The sequence below is a fragment of the Lactuca virosa genome, chromosome 4 (assembly GCF_052849685.1).
Source record: "Lactuca virosa cultivar CGN04683 chromosome 4, Lactuca_virosa_CGN04683_v6, whole genome shotgun sequence".
In the NCBI taxonomy this organism is placed as follows: Eukaryota; Viridiplantae; Streptophyta; class Magnoliopsida; order Asterales; family Asteraceae; genus Lactuca; species Lactuca virosa.
Window position 1 is genome coordinate 56,250,837 of NC_136429.1, and position 16,289 is coordinate 56,267,125.

Consider the following 16,289-nt stretch of genomic DNA (forward strand, 5'->3'; position numbering starts at 1 on the left):
TCCAATGACTCAATGTGTGTATACAAAAGCCTTAATGAACTTTTCATACGAAGACTTCTTCCCAATCAGGCTTGTATTCACATTAGTCTCCTGAGCTACCTGACTCTTCTCATATGAGTAAAGAGTTTACTGTTTTGTCCAAATATAACAAAGGTACACTTCGTGTCTTCACCAATTTTTTTTTCATCTAAAAATTCTTTCACAATCAGACACAAAGACATATGTCCGAGAGGTCTCTGATCAAACCAATCGAGACTTAGACATATCAACAATCTGTGTTAATGATCTTACATCATGAGACCGTGATGAAAGTGAAACCCAAATTTCTTGCAAATTAAGGAATTGACAGGGAACTATGTTCCAGATTTTACGAAACATTTGTTTCAGTACCTATTTTCAAAACTCCAAATCATATTCATTTCATATAAGTGATCTTGATCAAACATTCGAAACCCACGATGTTTGTTACCCAACACGATCCACGATCCACGATCCAGCACAATTTTTTTTCATGAATATGATTTCCGTGTGAGTTTACTTCGAATACCAAAGTTACTTTAAACATTTTTCAAAACACACTTGTCACTGACTACACTGGTCAAACAAGTAATTTCTGTTACAATTACTCACCTTATGTTAAGGCTGATATGTAACGAAATTTATTAAGCCACCTATGTAGCCTTACAAAAGATGCCCTTCGAAACTTCTCTACAAGTTTTCGATTGTAATTCACGGGAACATACACAAACTGTTGATCATCTCTCTTGATGATTAACGAAGCAACCTTTGCCTGGGGTTTAACTGCATTCGTGTCAAATTAAATTTTTGACATCACAAAATCCCAAAATTTTTATTTCATTGTTTCTTGTCTAACTTTCTTTGGAACACTGCACTCACGAAATCCTTGAGGTTCTGAGTAACACCAACTCAGGCTGATGATTTCAAACATCTGGCATATGACTTCGCTTTTCATCCCAAAAGTGAAAGAGCCTAACTTCCATCCGAAGGGGTCCGACGATTACAATTCTCTTGGGGCAAACAAAACAGGCTGTATTTCAATGACGTATGATATCGTGTCCGGGTTTTATGGTGATGGGACAGTTACTTTTTGACGCATGGTTATTTCTACGGAGTAGTGTTCCTGTTTTCAAGGTGCCACGTCGACAGTCATTAAATGCACACCCCGCTTTTAATTCAAACAGGAGGGCTACATATAAAAGGGGATTCAAGGGTCTTTTGTCACTTTACGCATTCAAAGATAATTCCCAATTCTCTCTGAATTTTCAAGCTTTCAAAACCCTAACAATGGCGAATGCTGCTAATGTCAATGCTGAACCTTCTCAAACTCCAGAAGATATTACTTCGATGCCTATTATGAAGATCCAGGGTACCAACTATCAAGTTGAAGCTGATGTATCTAAGTACCCTGAAGAATTGAAGATGCTCGTGATTGCCTTGAAGAATTCTGTTTTATCCAAGGCAATGTTCAATTCTTTCTCTGTACCGATTTCGTGGTTATCTCAGGCGGGATCAACAGCTTCAATCGCTAAAGCCTTTGATGCAGTCACGTTTAACCTAATCAATGACAAGAAGGTTAGACTTACAAAGAAACTCTTCTGTCAGATTCTTGATATTCCAAATTCTCCACCGTATGAGGATTTTACTTATCCTCAAATTGTCCACATGTTCAACGAGATGGGACATCAACCACCACTATCCAAAATCAGTGATTTCAAGAAGTCAGGTCTTCCTAAGATTTGGAATTTTCTTTTTGGAATCTTTTTACGTTGCTTAACTGGTAGAACAGTGGGGTTAGACAAAGGAAGAATGGAGGTATATGCCATGGTTGCAGGGCTATACTATGATTTACCGGTGGATTATGCTTCGCAGTTATGGAAGGAGTTCAAGAAAAGTGTTGACAACACGGACGCTGTACATGGTATTTCGTGTGCAAGATACTGGAGTTTGATCTTGCAGTACTTCTACAACAAAGAGGGTATTTTAGTAGCCAATGACGAAGAAAAAGTCCTTTTTCATGTATATAGCAGTCCAAAGGAGGTAATTGATGATGCTGATGAGTTCCCAAGTGTTGCTCGTATTCCTGATGCAATGCTAAAAAGAGTTGATCCTACGAACTCAGTTTTGTTGACTTATCTGCAAACAATAGATACCACAGTGACAACTGGTGTTCTATTGGAAAAAGAGAAGAAGAAATCGAAAAGGGGGAAGAAGAATGAAGCTGGTTCTTCTGCAAAACCGGTGAAGGAAACGAAGCCCAAGAAGTCATCTAAGAAGAAACTCGTAATAGTCGAAGAAATTGTTCAATCGGATGTGTCTATGGCTGTTACAGAACCAGTTACTTCACCTACTGTTGAAGAAACCCAAGAAAAAAGAAATAATCCCTTTGAAGACTGGGGTTTTTCGTAGATTTAAGATGAGGTCTCGAAAATCTTCACCCCACATTGTTCGTAAACCACAACATACACATCAAGGTGTATTATTCAGGGACGTTCCAGCGCCTGTTTCTCCATCATCAAAGAAACGAAGGGCTGAAGATGTGGCAAAACAGTTGACACAAACGAAAACGAAGAAGTCCAGAAAACTTATCATTGCCACTACTTCAACAGAAGACGAAGAAAGAATTCCTGAAACTCCGGAAGCTGATCTTGTCAAAGAAAGTTCGATTTCTGAAGACATAAGTCTTATTCCACCCGAAGTTTCGCATGTCAAGTCATCTAATGAGGAGACACGAACTTCTGACATCACTGTAGACGTATCTAATACGGATACAAATGTTAACATGGGTGAAGAAGGTGTGAAGACTGATGCTCAAGGTAATCTTCATGTCACTTCTGATATTATCGTATCTTTACCTCCAGTAACTTCTACAACTGATTCACCCACATTCCACAACATAATCACTACCCCTTTCACTTCCATCTTTTCTTCACAATCTACTGATCCACCCAAACCTACTTCACCTGTCGATGATACAATGATGCTGGAGAATGAAACTGATAACGAAGGTTTTGGAGGAACTTTTGAAGATCTAAAGTTTGATGAAGAAGAAGAAAATTTTCCAGATCATATGTTGATGACCATGAAGCAGTACAAAATTTTGAATACGAAGTTGAATGCTATCATTCAATCTCAAGCTGATTTTGGGGGAGGTTCATCAGTATCAAGTCTGGAAGTTGATACTATGTTAAAGATGATGGAATCACGGATAATCAGCAAAGTCTCCGGAATGGTGAAAGATTCCGAGTCCATTATTTTGGAGAAGGTTGACTACAATGATCAGAATAACGAACTTCGTGTTAAATCTCAACGATCTGATTTTATGGGTGAGGTCAAGGATTTGAAAAGCACAACAAAAGAATGGCATGTTCTTTTTGTTCAAGAAGTTAAGAAGGTACGCGAAGATGTCAACATGCAAATTCGTGAACTTCGTGAAGACATGCAGAGAGAAGTTCAAAGTGTTCAACAAGATTATACTTCAATCCATCAGAAGGTTGACATTATTTGTGACGCTGTCACCAAATTTGTCAAATTATACGAAAGCATAAGTCCTTAACTTACTCATCTTTCTGAATTGGAGAACAAGAATTTTAGCGAGTTGATTGTTTTGCTAAAAGAGTTGAAGGAGTTGTCTGTGAAACCAGTGTTCACTTCGTTTATCACTCCAGAATTTTTATCTCAAAAATTCATCCAGTTCGAAGCTATTCTTCACAAACAATTATCTCCTCTTACTCGCATTTCAAGTCTTCTTCCAACAGTATCAGATGCCCCACCTGCTTTCACAGGGGTGCAAGGGGGAGAAAAGATAGATGAATCTAAGAAGACTGGTGAAGAAGTAAAGGCGAGTAAAGAAAATTCGAAGGTGGTGGGAAAAGTATTTCCTTCAAAGATTTCAACTACAAAGCCTGTTATTGTATCTGCTGGTTCAGTTACTTCAACTGTGGTCACAACGGTTCCGATGACCAGATCAGTTACTAAAGGTGTTGTGATTGGAGAAGCTGCTGGAAGTGCTTCGAAAACAAAGATTGTGGTGGGAGAGTCAGAGTCTAAAGATAAAGGTAAAGCCAAGATCATAGAAAATGTCGGGTTTTGAGCATTCTAACACTCCTATGGTGTACATGCAACCCTATAAACCTTGGATCTATGTTTTCTCTATTATACATGCAAATATTAACTATTCCAAGGTTTCATCCTAACTAGCATATTATGAAGCACCTATACTACAAAGTTCTAGTTAGATGACATACCTTTTGATGTAGCTTGATGTCTTCAAGCTTTAAGAGCTTAGCCCCAATAGTGTGGAAGCCTCAAATGGAATCACAAATCACCAAAACACCTTGGAAGAACTTGAGAGAATATGTATGCACACTAAAATCGGCCCACTCTTATTTTCACACACTTGTTCCCATTTTGTGAGCCAAGGACCCCTTTATATATTATGGAGGATTAGGGTTACATCCATGTAAACCCTAATACCCATGACCTTTCATTTACATAGGATCCATGGGTTAAAAGCTCCATGGACCATCCATGAAAGCTTAGCCCAACCTAAATGAACTTGGCCCATTCCATATATATAAGAGTCCATATTTAATTAGTTCTTTTTGATCACTTAATTAATTCTAAATTAATTCTTGATCAATACTAATTAAATAATATGATTCCATATTAATATATTAGAACTTATAATATATTAATATAAATCATAAATATACTATTCTCAAAAGACTATCCATATAAATTGTGCCGGTGAAGTGCAACCCAAATGGACCATGCCGGGTCGGGTCAAGTACATACCAAATATAGTTATGGACTTAGACATTAATCCAACAGTCTCCCACTTGGATAAATCTAAAACTATTATTGAGTATGACTTCAAAACCTAACTGGCAATCGTAGCTCTTAAAGCCGCTGTCGAACTCTGACCTTGTCAATGACTTGTCCATTAGATAAGGGATCATATATTCCTCCATTCTAGATATCATATGGAATGAGACATGGATTATAATCATTCTCTCTGTCCATTTGTTGTTTCCCGATTTTCGATTTATGATGACTGACTGATTGAACAAATCAAATCAGTCCTGGCTTGGCCAAGCACTCACATGTGTCATCGCTAAATCATCGAGGGGCCCACAGATATCGCTTTTCTCCCGAAGGTAAAAGGAATGGATAAACTTCGACTCATATGGCTTGTTCTACTACTTGTTGAATCATACACAAAGGCACGTTTTATAACATCGAGTTACCAATGCGTTTTCGTGCAATCAATGTATAACCAACTCATACTAACAACTCATATCTCTAGGTTTTAAGAATATAAGATATTATCGTCTCATGATCACTCGTGATAAAATCCATGAAGTGATTCAAATGAGCGTGGGTTGAATCCAATACTCAGAACTTATGAGCACTCATGAGTGTTGTAGCACCACTTTGTCCACCAACTTGGACCTCTACAAACCAACCCATGACAGTCTTGATTCATATCTACTTCCAACATATGACCGACTGTGGATGGTTTGAATAACTTAATCATTCAGGAAGAGCGACTTAGTTATTCTGGAAGTCAAAACATGCAAAGTGAAACACAAGAATAAATGAATCAAATATGGTATCAAACCCTATGAATATAAATAAACACTTTTATTTATCACCATACTGATTACTCATTATTCATTGTTTCGGTTTTATCAACTTTATACTTGAATTAAAACACTAGTTGTCCCATGCTCCAAGCATGTACACTATGTTTTTCTTAAACAATAGCTTTGCCATACACCAAGTATGCACTCTATGTTTGTCTATGATCCGTACTTTGTGAAATAAACCAATTGAACATAATTTCAATGATTCTAATTTCACACTCCCAAATCCTTATCGAAAAATGTGAGAATTTCAAATTCCTATCATTTATCGAAATCTGTTTAGATTTTAAACTTATATGCACTGACCCTCCTGTAATGAATATGTACAAAGTCACAAAGACTTGTCAACAATCATTATAAGGTATTCCAATGGAGATCAACTCCATGGAAACTAAGTCTCATATTCAAAGTACATTGCTTTGGACATGCTTCTTGCATTAAGTTTTCTAATCTTACATAGATAACTTCCACCTATGGAGACAACTCCATATTCTCATTTTGACTATCACTTCTGAATAAGAGATGCCTCTTTTCAGAATATGTCAATATGCTCCTTCCAAAATTAGCACTATACTTCCAACTGTCCCTGAGCAACCAATCTTTGGTAAACGTCAGATTGTCCTCGACAATTGCTTAATCATTTTAGTCATATCCAATTCTAGACCTTTTCCCTTCTTAATGCCTCTGGGCATTTGGAAAAATTTAGAAATGACAAATATTATAGCACATGCAATCGATCCTGTACCCAAAGCAAATGGTACACGATTCATGATGTCTCACATAAAGACATGATTCTAGACCAGTCTTTTGCTACAATATTTTTATTTGCCATGTTCTCAAAATTTGACTATGAAGAGGGATGCCGTAATCATAATCGAATTTTGAGAACGCAATATATAGAATTTCTTTAAGTTGAACCAATCCAACATGAAATTCATATATATATATTCTTGACTAAAGATGATTAAGGTCTCAATCTAAGCCTTTAGAACTGAAATGAAGTATATCCTCTCCCTTAATTATAGCAAAACAACTTTTTCAATCCCTGCAGCCTCACGAATTGAAACTTTTGTTTTCTATAATTAACATTGCTAACTTGCAACACTAACAATAATTATCATGCTCCCACTAACATGATGATTATTAGCATAACACTTATGCTCCCACTAGCTTTGACATGTACTCAGAAATCAGCTGGACTTCTAGAAATCAATACTTTATTGACTTTCTTACCAAAGTTCAGATTTCTGATACGAGATGCTTTGATAAAACTTTATCAAAATCATACACCTTTCCTTAGATAGCATGCATGTGTGTGTAAACAATTTCAGAAATATGAAAAGGGATGCCGTAATCATAGTCTCAATTATTTAGACCTTTTGCCATCTGCTTCAAATCTACTTGGTGGAAGTGTTTCCTCACCGTCATTTTCATGAATCGGAGAGAAACCTTATGACCCTTAGATTTTATGGTGTATGTGTTCTTATCCATGTGAATCGTCAAAACCATAGTCACAAGACAAGGATAATGACAAATCCAACTCATATGGACTGAACTTATGCAATCTTAACTTCTTGCCACCTGGCAGTACAGGGCCTGCCATTGCTTCCAAGTTGTTATGCAACCAATTGAGAACTTTCAGAACTCCTATGCAAAGCCAACTTTAACTGGAATGGGCACAGAATATGTCAACACGATAGGTTATAAACCTCAAGTCGTGTGCTAGTGAAGAACCTCAGGTTTTATTCTTGATTAGTTCTTGAAATTATTTTTAGGATCTTTAAGACTCCCACTATCCTCTTGACATATAAGACTATCTTGCCAAATATTCAAGAGATAGTGCGGATTCTTTATCAAGACAAACACTTCACACAATTGGCCTTAGTTGGTCTTTGTTTTATCCAAAACATCACAACTTACCAATTTCAAATGTACAAGAGTAGGACACTTTTACTCTTACATATGAATCGTCAAAACCATAGTCACAAGACAAGGATAATGACAAATCCAAACTCATATGTACTGAACTTATGCAATCTTAACTTCTTGCCACCTGGCAGTACAGGGCCTGCCATTGCTTCCAAGTTGTTATGCAACCAATTGAGAACTTTCAGAACTCCTATGCAAAGCCAACTTTAACTGGAATGGGCACAGAATATGTCAACACGATAGGTTATAAACCTCAAGTCGTGTGCTAGTGAAGAACCTCAGGTTTTATTCTTGATTAGTTCTTGAAATTCTTTTTAGGATCTTTAAGACTCCCACTATCCTCTTGAAATATAAGACTATCTTGCCAAATATTCAAGAGATAGTGCGGATTCTTTATCAAGACAAACACTTCACACAATTGGCCTTAGTTGGTCTTTGTTTTATCCAAAACATCACAACTTACCAATTTCAAATGTACAAGAGTAGGACACTTTTACTCTTACATTTGACAAGTGTTTTAAACCTTTCTTTAAGATATGTCACTCAAGTTACAATCTTGGAGTATGACTCTAAGAATTGTTTTGGAATGAAGTATGACTCATCTTCCTGATCTAACCATTTCAACAATTCATGACTCCTCTTCTTAGTCATAAGAATGCACTAAGATGACCTTTAGAGGACTAATTGTGATATGATTTCTAAATCATTAAGATGATCACAAACATGATACTAAAGTACTCTCCCATCTTTTCAGATTTGAGAAACTTTTATCTTTCTGCCTAATTTGATTCTTCCCATTCGTTCTGCCATATATTGAGACTTTTCCAATGTTTCAGAATTATACTTAAACTTGTAAGTATAACCATATTTACTAAACTTTAGTAAATCAAATAGTCTTAACGAGCTTTGTGGTGGACATGACCAGTGCACAAGAATGTGTACTCGATCCCTTTAGTCCTTCACTTGACTCACACATCCATGTGAACAAGTAATTAGTCTTGATTTTCCAATGCTTGAAAGTTATCATTCATCATACTATTTAACTTGCATGATTCCAAGTTTCGGTCCAATTGAAACTTGGGTGATGAGGAACTTTCCTGATTTGGTAAATTTAGACACTACCACAAATGAAAGAATCAAATCCATTTTCCAATATTGCTGTCAGTGGAATCATATAAGCAACAATTTTCCACAAATGCCATTGTAAGGATACTTCAAATAAATAAAATTAAACAATTTTCTTTTATTTTAAAACTTTGCGGAAAAACTTATCCTTACAATCCACATGAAAAATTGTTGTTATCTATTCCTTAGCAATATATCATAACTTCTTAAGCAACTGCTCAAAATTCTGATGCGATCGAAATCCACCTTCGCGATCAGAATCAACATATACTTCCTTTAAGATTTCTCTCTATTCTTTGATTCTTAAAACATCAACATATGACCCAGTCACATCATGTAATGAGGATCTCAGAATAGAACTTAACAGAGTTAGATAATGGGCTCTACCTGATGTAGAGTCAAACTTATTGACTTTAACATCCTTAGGTAAATTTGGCAGCTTTGCAATCAACGCCCCTTCCTTTGGCAAAATAAACATATGGACCCTTTGGTAATGGGACTATCTCAGACTTAGCCTTTCTCTTTACCATTTGGTCAACCGGGTTGACTATGGCCAATCCCTTTCCATTGGGAAGAGAATGCTTTTTCTGGATTTCCAGTGTCACCATTGTCACTGTCCATAAAGTTTTTGGGAAGTTGATCTTCTAATCAAATTTGCTTTACTATCGTTCCAAATCATTGCTGATTCAGCAGCACCAAACAAATAGATATGATCATTAAGCTTCATGTCATAGTCTGTTTCATAGTAGTCCCAAAGGAACTCACTATGTGACTTAGAAAGTGATTGAACATCCAACTTTCTCAAGACTTTGACACCCAACTCTCCCGGCTTGTCAATATGTGACTTCATCTCTAAGATGTGATCACACATAGACCTTGCTTCCTATTAGGGCTTGAGTGACCTTGAACTTGTGGGTTAGGGAGAATAATTGGAGGAGGTGGAGGAAGAGAAGTATGACTTCATTGAGCCAAACTCGGGAAGTCATATTCATTAGGAAAGCTTGGTTTGGGAAGATCATTGTTGTCTAAACCAGACATCAACAATGGGAGAAATTCACGTAAAGTTGATTTAAGTCCTTAATATAACACCCAATATGATATATTAAGGCTAGGACCCAACAAACTATTTTATAACTTGGAAGAGGGATGCCGTAATCCAAGCTATAAAATATTTGAAGGTAGGTGAATGACGATTCACCAATTTCCACCAAGATAAACGAAATGTATTATTAGGTTTTAATTGGTTTTGAAACTCCTAGATTCTTTTGAGATTCTTTGAACTTTTCAATGACATGTTTCAATCTCGAGTGTGCCCTTTAGGTTTTGTGACTGGGATGCCGAGGATCACAAAACAAGGTGTGAAGTAACCATGCAAATATACTTGGTACCCTTAATATTTACCCCTCAATCGATGTGCCGGTTAACCACACACGCTCCAACGATACTATGATAAACATTAAGTTACCCTTTGCCTACCTTGTTAAGTCTAGGTTAGTGTGCCGGTTAACCACACACGCTCCACTAACAGCTTAAACAAAGTGCAAAGTGTAATTTCATGGATTAGCACCTTATTCACATTTTCCTAAGTAACTAAGATTGGGAATTTATAAGTGTTTAGTTACTTAGTATTTATCATTATACTTATAATGAAGGGAGAATTATAGTCCTTGTCCTACCTGTTCGGCTAACGACCCTCCACCGGTCAAGGAAGCGGTGAGTGAGAGTGGACACCCATTAAACTGCCATTTTATAGACAGTAACCTTATACCCCCCTTATAGACCGGCTTCGTGAATGAGGTCTACTAATGGTAAGACGACTTGCTCTTATACATATAATATATTAAACTTTTAATATTATAATAGTATAAGGGTGTATTTTAGACATTTAAAATACTTGGTGGTTTAATCTATTAATTAAACTAGACTTTTAATTTAATTAAACTCAAACCATATATTTATGGATTAATAATACTCTTTTAATTAAACGCTTTAATTAACTATTAATAAAGTCCATAAGAGTTAATTTGAACTATTCAACAAAACATCATAATTCCAATTATTAAACTCAAAATTAAAATCATTTAATTAATTGTTTAAGTTATGAACCCAAGAGTTTTAGAATTCAATTCTTTTATTCATAAAAAACTTTTCTCAAATTCCAAAACTTGAGGGCAAGTTTTGTAATTCTTGAAAACCTTTGGATTCCATAACTTATGGAATTAATGATGTTTTATGATGAAACTTTCCATGTTCCATAACTTAAGAACAAGTTATGGAATTCTTTAAAACATTAACACCAAATTTTGTAACTCCATAAAAACTTTGAATCAACTTTTTTTTTTAAAAAAAAAAATTTCATATCCATAACTTATGGAAGTTTCAAAAACCCTTAAGATCACAACTTTAAAAAAAACTTTTAAGCTCCAAAATTTTATGACAAAATATGTTACTCCTTAAAACATTTAGATCAAACTTTTAAAACTAATAAAATAATCATATCATTTTATCTTTTACTAAATTTGACCTAATTCAACTCATATAACAAATGATTCAAATTTTACAAATAATTCGTTTTTCACAAAACAAGTAATTATCTTAAAATTTGACAAACGTCATGTTTTTTTTTTCTTTTTTTTTCAGCTTGAAAATATAACATTTGCATCAATATAACAGAAAACAACCCATGGCTCTGATACCACTGTTGGGTTTTGAGCATTCTAACACTCCTATGGTGTACATGCAACCCTATAAACCTTGGATCTATGTTTTCTCTATTATACATGCAAATATTAACTATTCCAAGGTTTCATCCTAACTAGCATATTATGAAGCACCTATACTACAAAGTTCTAGTTAGATGACATACCTTTTGATGTAGCTTGATGTCTTCAAGCTTTAAGAGCTTAGCCCCGATAGTGTGGAAGCCTCAAATGGAATCACAAATCACCAAAACACCTTGGAAGAACTTGAGAGAATATGTATGCACACTAAAATCGGCCCACTCTTATTTTCACACACTTGTTCCCATTTTGTGAGCCAAGGACCCCTTTATATATTATGGAGGATTAGGGTTACATCCATGTAAACCCTAATACCCATGACCTTTCATTTACATAGGATCCATGGGTTAAAAGCTCCATGGACCATCCATGAAAGCTTAGCCCAACCTAAATGAACTTGGCCCATTCCATATATATAAGAGTCCATATTTAATTAGTTCTTTTTGATCACTTAATTAATTCTAAATTAATTCTTGATCAATACTAATTAAATAATATGATTCCATATTAATATATTAGAACTTATAATATATTAATATAAATCATAAATATACTATTCTCAAAAGACTATCCATATAAATTGTGCCGGTGAAGTGCAACCCAAATGGACCATGCCGGATCGGGTCAAGTACATACCAAATATAGTTATGGACTTAGACATTAATCCAACAGAAAAGACTAAGGAAGAAAAGAAGGCTGAAGTGGATGCGGAGTTGGAAAAGATGAGGCGTATTCAAAGTGTTATGGCTCTTCGTGCACAAGACCTTGTGGGTTTGGAAAAAGGAGATCCTTCGAAGCAATACAACTATGAAACAATTAAGGCAAAAGTCATGTTTGATCATATGTATTTATTTGAAAAGGTGCCAAAACAGAGTTATGTGGTTTCAAACACTGATGCAAGTCAGCTTGACTTTCCTATAAATGAAATGATGTTCATCATGCCTCAGTTTAAAGCAGAAATTATGTGTAAAGACAAAGAAGAAGGGAAGAAGATAAAAATTCGTTTTCATTCAGTGTTGGCGAAAGCACCTGAAGAAGTCTGGTCACTGTTAAAAATCAAGAAAGTTATAAGCATCAAAAGAGACATGGTTTTCGAAAATGTTATTCAGAATCTCAAATACACAGTGATCAGATCAAATGGAAAAGTTTATGAGTTTACCATTGCTGATTTTCCGATAATGAACTTGTATGATCTTATACAAGTTGCATTAATCCTGAAAGACAAGTCATTCTCCTTTCTACAAGAAACAGAGCCAGATGTTTTCCAACTTGGAGTCAAACACATCAAGATCTTTATTGAAAATTATTTTGAGTGTCTTGCTCAAACTGATGTGGAATTGGCTACTGCGAAAGGTATTGAAATTACTGCACCAATGGCTCCTACGAAGAAACAAGCAGATCTAAAGAAATATGAAGATGGTGAAATCTGCTTAAAACCATTGGGGATTGTCTTCGCAGGAAAAGACAAAGCTGGTAGAGCAAAGCGGTTCTTGTTCCAAACGTGCGAAGTGGAGAGATATGCAACTTCTCAGTATACGAACTTAATTGTTCGTATGAACCAATGGAGGAAGAATAATGAAGGAGACAAGAAGGAGATTAAGAAGGTCATTGCATGGTACACAGAGATACGAAGAGTGATGATGTATTCAATTCAACTACTTACAAGTTGAAGACTTCGACTTTGATTACAAAGGGGGAGATTGTAAGGGTAAATAGAGTTGTAATCAGTTGAAGGGTTTCATGTCTTCGAATGTACTGAGTCTTCGTATCTTATGTAATCTATTTTACTAGGGCATTGTATTCAAAGCTTAACGCATAGTCCTTAGTATATTTTTTGTACGCTTTCCTCTCCTATAAATAGGAGTGTTTACTAGAGTCATGGATACGAGTCTTTACTGTATTGTCATTTGTACTCTGTAAAACTTGAGAGCGTAATAGAGCTGAAACAAGATCATATTTACATCTGTGTTCAAATCTCACAATCCTACTTTGATCATTAAACTCTGATTCATTTTATACTCGATTCATTATTTCATCAAAAGGAACAGACAAGAAAGCCTAGATCAAGAGTTCTCATGCTATCCTACATGACCACTTACAGTCCTTAGGGTACTCCACTAAAAGATAACCAACAAGTACATATAGTCATACAGATCCACATACACTACCACATAGCAACATCCTATATACCAGGATATAGATCTAACAAATCACTACAACATATCATCATCCTACATACCAGGTTACAAATCTAGCAGATCACTACAACATATCAACATCCTATATACCAGGATACATATCTAACAGATCACTACATCATAACATCATCCTATATACCAGTATACATATCTAGCATCTCACTATAGCATAACAACATCCTATAGACCAGGATAGAGATCTAGCAGATCAGTACAACATAGCAACATTCCATATACCGAGATACATAACCAACAATCCAAGGAATGTATAATCGTATGTACTAAAAGGTGAGACAGACACAGACAAATGATTCTACTTTAGACCTACAACCAAACAAGGAACAGGAAATAAAGCCTAGATCAAGAGTCCCTAGTCTATCCTACGTGACTTCATACACTCCCTATGACATCCCTCTACTAAAAGCTAACCAAAACTAGTGGGCCGAAATTGGTGCCTTCGACCCACAGTACAATGAGGCGAAACTCACCAGAATCGAAGAACTCTGAAACACTACGACACGATCCCTTTTCAACACTGCTTGCACCCGCGATTCCACTAACACCAGAACTAGAGAGAATCTTAATAAACAACCCACAATCCTCAAGTTTGACCCAAAGTCAAACTTGATCAAAAAGTCAACGGCCAACGGTCAAGGAAAGTCAACAGTCAACAGACCCTCACGACGTGACCATCTATGGCTCACGTCATGAGCCACTACATGACAAAATAATAGGGACTTATAATCCTCACGACATGATAGGCAAATCCTCACGTTGTGAGATCAGTCTGAATGCCATTTTGATCCAAAAACTTCTTAATCCATTAAGCCACTAACCCATCTTTTCCAGGAGGCTTCCTAACACACCTAGGATCATAAAAATCAATGATTTAAGGTCTTGTATGTCAAATAAAAGACTTGAACTCAAGCTAGGTCATTCATTAAGAAAAAGGAGATAAAATTTCATGCATGAACTCAAACATCCTCCAAAACTCAGATCCATAACATACAAGCACCAAGGGACCCTAAGGACCCATAAAGTTGCAAACTTTATGGATTCCCAACAATCTAACTCTTAAAGTCATGGATAAATATGCATTAAACCTTAGATCTAGAAACAACAGAACATAAATCTTGGATCTTGTTTACTCACAATGGTCTAGTTGTGTAGCTAGAGGTTGCAAATGGAACTTTCCAGCTAAAACTATGCTTCAATGGTGATGTATTTTTCTTCAAACCACCAAAACTCCAGCAAAAGCTCAAGATTCATGTAACGACCCAAAAATCAAGGGAAAAAATTTTCATTTTTAATATAGTCAAAACATAGATATCATTTATTCCAAACATCCAAAACATCGTTAATTAAAAACATTTATCAGAGTTCATCCCAAAATCATTCAACGCGGAAAACATAGGTGCGTGCACTGCGATCAATCTGAGCCCTTCTTTTCCAAATCGATGATACCTGAAACCAATAAACAAATCTGTAAGCAGGAAGCTTAGTGAGTTCCCCATGACATACCCCACACACAATCCACATAACACATATCACATTAGCTATACAAGCTATCTCTACCACATATCACATATCATATTAGTTATACAAGCTATCTCTACCACATATCGCATATCATATTAGCTATACAAGCTATCTCTACCACATATCATTAGCTATAAAAGTTATCTCTACCACATATCCCTGCGTAAGGATGTCATGGGCTCCCCCACATGGTCTTACACCTAAGTTCCATGGGCTCCCCCCATGGTCTTTCCCTGCTGGACAGCCATGGGCTCCCCCACATGGTCTTACATCCAAGTGACATGGGCTCCACCCATGGTCTTTACCTGAAAAGCCATGGGCTCCCCTACATGGTCTTACATCCAAGTGCCATGGGCTCCCCCATGGTCTTTCATGCAAATATCACATAAACAAATAGCATAGCACATAACATATAACCAACTAGCATAGCACATGTCACTACATCAACTAGTGTACCACATATCCTAAAATGGGCCGGCCTTGGTGCCTTAGACCCATTGGTATGGTAAGGAGACTCACCTGGCACTGCCGAAGTCCCGCAGATGCAACTCCAGTTGCTGGTTGACAGATTCTCGAACTGCCAACAATAAACAATACTCAACTAATAATTGGGTTCCAAGCCCAAGGTCCAACTCACACCCCAAAGGACCAATATTCAAGTAATGGGCCAAAGCCCAACATATGGCCCAATTTTCCAAATTGGGCCCAAACCTTTACATGGTCTCACTCTAAGGTCCAACCATTTATTCCAGTCCAACATTTGACATTTTAATGGCCCAATATCATATAATCATAAAGGCCCAAACTATGGCCCAATTTTCCAATTTGGGCCCAAACCCTCATATGGGCCTTACCCTAAAGCCCATCTAATTATTCTAGTCCATTGATCATTCTGGGATGGCCCATTATTGGCCCAATCACCAAAGCCCAAAAGAAAGGCCCAAGAATAAGCCCAAGTGAATTTTGGGTTTCACATAAAATGACAATTAGGGTTAAGTGTTTCTCACTTAACCCATTAAGGACTTAATCCATTAAGTCCATAATTCTTCTAA